A 6220-nucleotide genomic window follows, 5' to 3' on the forward strand; every position below is an offset into this window, starting at 1 on the left:
ATCGTGTGTATTTTAATATTTGACAGCTGTCGCTTGCAGTCTGTCGTGCTCTCATACACATCAATAACGACAATCATTCCAGTTACATATAAAAGTGCGACACCCAAAAATGTCAGAACAAGTGATTTAGATTAGATTAGATTAGATTTATTGATGAGGAATGCACCGCGAGCTTAGGTCTATTGTGCCCTCTCCTAAATCACATGGACTCACTAAGCCCCAGCACATTGATGAAGTCCAATATTCTACCGGGTGCTAGTGAGTCGATGCAATCCCTGTCCGGAAACATGGATCCCAGGGCCTTAACCCTGCGTCTACAGACTGCTGTGCAATCGATCAGCAGGTGTTCCGGTGTTTCAGGCTCCATTCCGCAGAACCGGCAGTCAGTGTAAGAAGATAGGCCCATGTTATACAAATGCCTATTTAGCTTGCAGTGGCCAGTATAAAATGCGAGCAGTAGCCTAAGTTTATTCCTGGGGAGGTTGATTACAACTTTGAACCTCCTCATGTTGTACCCTCCCATTAGCAACTGCCCATTCACTCTTCTTTGCGGAGTAGCTCCTTTATGGTATGGGGACCCACCCCTGTAAAGGGTTCAGGACCTACCATTTTGGTGGAGGCTGCGGAGCGGGCGAGCCCATCTGCCAGTTCGTTACCGGCTATTCCTTTGAGACCTGGCACCCAAATTAGGTGCACCGGGTTTCTTTTCGCAAGGCTGTTCAGCCGTTCTCTGCACTCCTGCACTAGCAGCGATCTGATCTCGTAGGAGGAGATCGCTTTTAGTGCTGCTTGACTATCACTGAGTATAGCTATCCGCTCATTGCGATAGTTGCGATGGAGGTTTATCTCTATGCACCGACTTACGGCAAAGACTTCTGCTTGGAAAATGCTCGGAAACTCCCCCATAGGTATGGAGAGCTTGGTGCGTGGACCCGCGATCCCTGCACCAATTTCCTCCGACATTTTTGAGCCGTCGGTGTACCACCTCAATGTATTGTTCCTCAGCAGCAGCTCAAGGGTGGAGTCGTTCCACTCATCCTTGCTTCCGAGGGTGACCTTAAACTTCTTAGTGAAGTTAACTGTTTTGGTAGTGCTGTCCTTCGGGAGGAGGGCGATTGGTATATTGCCACTTATCTTTTCCATCCTCTGGGACGAGATTACCTTTCCTTTGCCAAACCCCTCCACAGTGATTCGCCTGGATCATAGTAGGCGGACAAAAGTCAATGTAACAATCAAGTAATTGACAGTACTCTGATTATAACAACCCTTGATATGTCACAATTTTAAGTAAGAATTGCGTAAAATATTCTAATATGGTTAACTATAGCAAGTTTAATCGAAGTGATACGGTGTTATCATTTTTATGTTTTCAAATAAATACAATATAAATAGTGATTTAACAAGGTTTGCAGAGGAAAATACGACTGTTGATGAAAAGGACTTTAATTTAGATGGTATGTATGTATACTTAATGCAATTTAATACTTGGTTTGCGTGTAGCTAATACGTTGTACGGGGTTTTGAAAACTCATATAAAAATGTTTGTGTTCTTTTTATTTTCAAGTTTTTAACGTATGCAACTTTTTTTATCCGCATATATCCAAGCTAATGTTTGAAAATTGTATAACGGCAACCTTAAGCTATACAATAACCTTTGATCGAGTACCACACTTTCCCCAATAATTTTTAATTATTTTTTTTCCAAATCGAGTTTGCTCTATTTCAAAAATGGAGTTATTTGAAGAATGGCGAAAATGTAAAATAGAGCGAAATTTCCGGTTAGTGGATTATATTTTGACAAAATTTAGTGCTACAGATGTAACGCCTGATAAACAGAAGGATATATAGTTAAAAATTTCGAGTGTGCGCGCCGATGTGGTGGATGGATTTTCAGCTCGGCGTGCAGCACTGCACTGGAGAGCTCCTGTCCACTGAAAACACCGAAGGGCAAAGGGAAACCTCAATGGTGGACTTTCTAACTCTCGGAAATTAGGGCGTCCTGTAGACACCTATTTAACACGGCCCGTAGGAGTGGGTTATCTGACGATTGGGCCCTGTATAAAACAGGACTTTCGATATACAAGTCCGAGCTAAGAAGGGCTAAGAGGATCTCGTGGAAGAGCTTCTGCGAAAAAATGGAGTGTCACGAGTCCTCTAGATTCAGGCGCATCCTCGCAAAAAACCCGGTGTCCCTGGGGTATTTCAAGGATGTAAATGAAGATATACTTCAGATGCTCCTTGATATTCACTTCCCTAGTAACACGTCCTCTGCGGAGGTATCTCTCGGAGCTGACTACACGGCCTTTGTCGACCTTCTGGATGAGCGACACTTGACTTGATTTCGTTCAAACCGTTCAAGTCCCCGGCACCGGATGGCATCAAACCAGCGCAGCTGCAGCAGGCTGTTAAGGTATCATGCGGGAAATCCCTCATAGGTTCTTTCTCCTCTTCTATGGATCTATGGTCGTTAACGACGTTCTCGAAAAACTAGAGAATCTTGGCTGTCGGGTGATTGCCTATGCAGACGATGTAGCACTTATGGTGAAAGGAAAGTTTCTTAGTTGTAACAAAATGGGCGGTCGGAAGTGGACTCGCCATTAATCCAAATAAAACAGAAATGGTTTTATTTAGTAGAAGATACAAGATCCCTGTGGCACTGTTGCCGCAAGTGGGAGGTATTTGCCTGCAACTGGCGGATCATTGAAGTATTTAGGGCTCATCTTGGATAAGAAGCTTTCATGGAAGCCGAATATCGAGGAGAGAGCCAAGAAGGCATCGATTGCCCTATACTGCTGTAGAGGAGCTATTGGCAAGAGGTAGGGCCTCTCACCGAAGGTGGTTCTCTGGCTCTATGGCCCCATAGTCAAGCCCATAATGTTGTATGGAGTCCTTATGTGGTGGAGGGCTTTACAGAAGACCACACTTGCAAAGAAACTTGAGAGCGTTCAACGGGCTGCGCTCATCAGCATGTGCGGTGCATTAAGGTCCACCCCAACCAATGCACTTTATGCAATTCTGAACATAATGCCGGTGGACATTGTCGGAAGGTGTATGGCCGCAAAGGTGGATATTAGGCTCAGGGAATCTGGGTTCCTGAAGCAGCGTGTATCTGAGCACTCGCAAGCTTTGACTGCATACGGGATCATCTGGTTCATGGAGTCGCCATATCGAATATACCAACGAGGTAGGTTTGGGAGGGAAGAAGCCATTGGAGGAGAGGGGCAGTAAGCTTCTTTACGGATGGGTCAAAGCTTGGGGTGAAGGTTGGTGAAGGGGTCTACTGCCTGGAGCTCTCCATCAAATCCAGCTTCAGACTTCCTGACTATTGAAGTGTCTTCCAGGCTGAGGTCGCAGCCATCAAGGTAGCAGCAGATTTGCTGTTCAGGAGAGTGTCTACCTTCAGATAAGTGACCATTCACTCAGATAGCAGAGCGGCGATACAAGCCTTGAACTCATTCACAGTGCGTTCAGGGTTGGTCGAAGAGTGTATGGCGTCACTGTCTCTGGCGGCGGAAGCTTTTACTATAAGACTTGTATGAGTGCCGGGCCACAGCGGAATCGCAGGTAACTGCAAAGCTGATGAGCTAGCAAGGAAAGGCACCCTAGAATCGTTATCGGTAGATTGGGAACGGGTCGGCGCTCCTGCATCCTCTTGTGTTCTACCTTTCTAATTTGTATTGGCTACTAAGCGGTTTGCCGATCTTTAACACGTTGGCTGCCAATGTATCACCGGTGATCACAACAAAAAACTACTCCCAGGTGCCAATGTATCACCGGTGATACACGCCTAGGACTCTAGAATTTAGGGGCTGGGGCCTTAACGGAAGGAGTTTTAAGAAAGACGTAAGTTAATTTTAAAAGAAAAAATATTTAATTTCATAGTAAAACACAACTTAAAAAAAATAATACTCAATTATAAATAGGAAACTGCAATTCATTCCAGTAAACAAAAAAAAATTATATAAATTCAATGTATTTGCTGAAAATGATTGAGGCATAAGAATGGAGACCGAATACATTGTCCGCAGTATGTGGATACAAGTTTGGCCTTCTTCCTTGCAGCTGACGAAGAGGTTGCAGTCTTCAGTTCAGAATAGCAGCCTCCGCAGCGATATCTCTTTCGCCTTCCGTCCTTTGTTACTTCCACTGCTGTCGTCAAAATGTGCTTGCCTTGAGGAGGTGTTCGCGAAAGTGAAGCGTTATCTCTTCCACTTAAATTTAGAATTATATTTTGCCGAAAGTCAGATATTTTCATATTGGAATTACTTTCGTTATACAAAATATATGCGTTTACAACCGCCGTATTTAAAAAAATATCAAAAGCAACTTTATGAAACCAGCGAATAGTTTTACGGAGAGGACTAAAGTAACTAGCCATTTGATCAGACAAATCTATTCCTAAAGTGGGAAATAATCAATAAATATTTACGTATTTAAATAAACAGATTTTTAAAGCTCTCAACAAACCTTGTTTGCATTTGTTGTACTCCATTATTACATTCGGTTTTAAAACATCTTGGCCGAGTCTATTCTTTTTACCAGAAGGTACGAGTGATCCGTTGTTTACAGTGGACAAGAAACGAACTTCTCTTTTATCCCTCCAGTACCCGACTACGATTCCAGATCTTTCGAAAGTAACATTATCCCCTCTCTTCAGCGACCTAAGAAATTTAGGTAAGCCTCTCCGGTTTTTTCTTAGAGTTCCCTGTAGATGCGTTTTTCTATTTAAGAGAGCATTGCCCAATTCGATAGAAGTATAAAAATTGTCGACCGTAAGTGTACGTTGTAAGAGAAAGCCCCGTGGTTGTATCTGATTTTCCAGTATAGAGTTTCAAATTATATATGTAGCCTTTTGTATCTGCCAATTTGAACACCTTGATGCCATACTTATGTGCTTTGCCAGGAAGGTATTGCCGAAATCGTAAACCACCACGGAAAGGTATCATACTTTCATCAATAACAAGGTTTTTTCCAGCTGTTTATTTCGTTTGAAGGTTTCGTTTGATTCCTGCAAGAGTTTGTCAAGTTTTAGACACTGTTTCAGACAACTGAGCGTTATCTGCAAAGTGAATACATTTTATCAAGATCTGGAACCGGTTACGAGCCATTACGTGTGGGACGAATGGATGTTTGAACAACGTAGCTGCTTTCCAATAGTCCTCCATTGAAGGGTATTTTACCATACCCATATACATGACTATGCAAGAAACCCATGATCTCCTTACGATTCGTATCCTTCCACTTATTCATCCTGCTGCTGCTGCGTGTACTAATCCCACATATTTGATAATTAGCATTTCTATTTGTCTCTTCAACAATAATATCCAAGATATCATCGGTCAAAAACTTTCTATAATACTCAAATGGCGAGCCGGCATCATGTTGTGAAGCATAGGGTAGACTTATGCATCCCTCAAAATTTTTCAAAGTCACTCCGGTGGCAGGCGAATCCCATTCTGTCGTAGTTCCCGTCTGATGTTCATTTACGATATTACTAAAACTCACATCTTGGTCTTCTAGGAAACTGTCATCACTCGATGTATCACTGCTGGAATCTGGGATGTACGATTTTTCATCTGGACTGAAATCTTGTCCACTATCACTGGAATCTTCTGCTGATTCCAACACCTCCCGTATTTCCTCGGAATTCATAACTTTATAACTTCACTTCACTTTCTCACTGAATACTTGAACTGTTTGCTATGAACTCTACCTTTACACTGATTTCCATTTCGCAATGTGATCACCGGTGATACACATTGCAAAAAATAAATAACAGTTAAAAACAAACAGCAAGTGTTCACCGGTGATCACAGCAAAAAAACATTCTCAAACGCGTCGGGAGCATGACTTTTATTCATGGTAAAAAAATCCCGTTGTAACTCAAAGCACAACATGTATTTTTTTGCTTGGCATTTGCAGTGATCACCGGTGATACACTGGCACCTGGGGGTAGTTTTTTGTTGTGATCACCGGTGATACATTGGCAGCCAACGTGTTAAGTCCGAACACGGAAGTTCTATTTTCAATGGCTTCACAAAGGACTACATCTATTAGTCCACGTGCGTTCTCTGATCAGCCATCTAACCTAACCTAATTATTAACATTTCCTAACCAAACAAAATATGTCTGGTTAAAAAAGTTGTGATTCCAGCTGACACTCACCTAAGTAAAATATGCAAATTTTTTCACCAAATTGTATAGGTGCTACCGCTTTCAA

Source organism: Bactrocera tryoni, chromosome 4, assembly GCF_016617805.1.
Source record: "Bactrocera tryoni isolate S06 chromosome 4, CSIRO_BtryS06_freeze2, whole genome shotgun sequence".
Classification (NCBI taxonomy): domain Eukaryota; kingdom Metazoa; phylum Arthropoda; class Insecta; order Diptera; family Tephritidae; genus Bactrocera; species Bactrocera tryoni.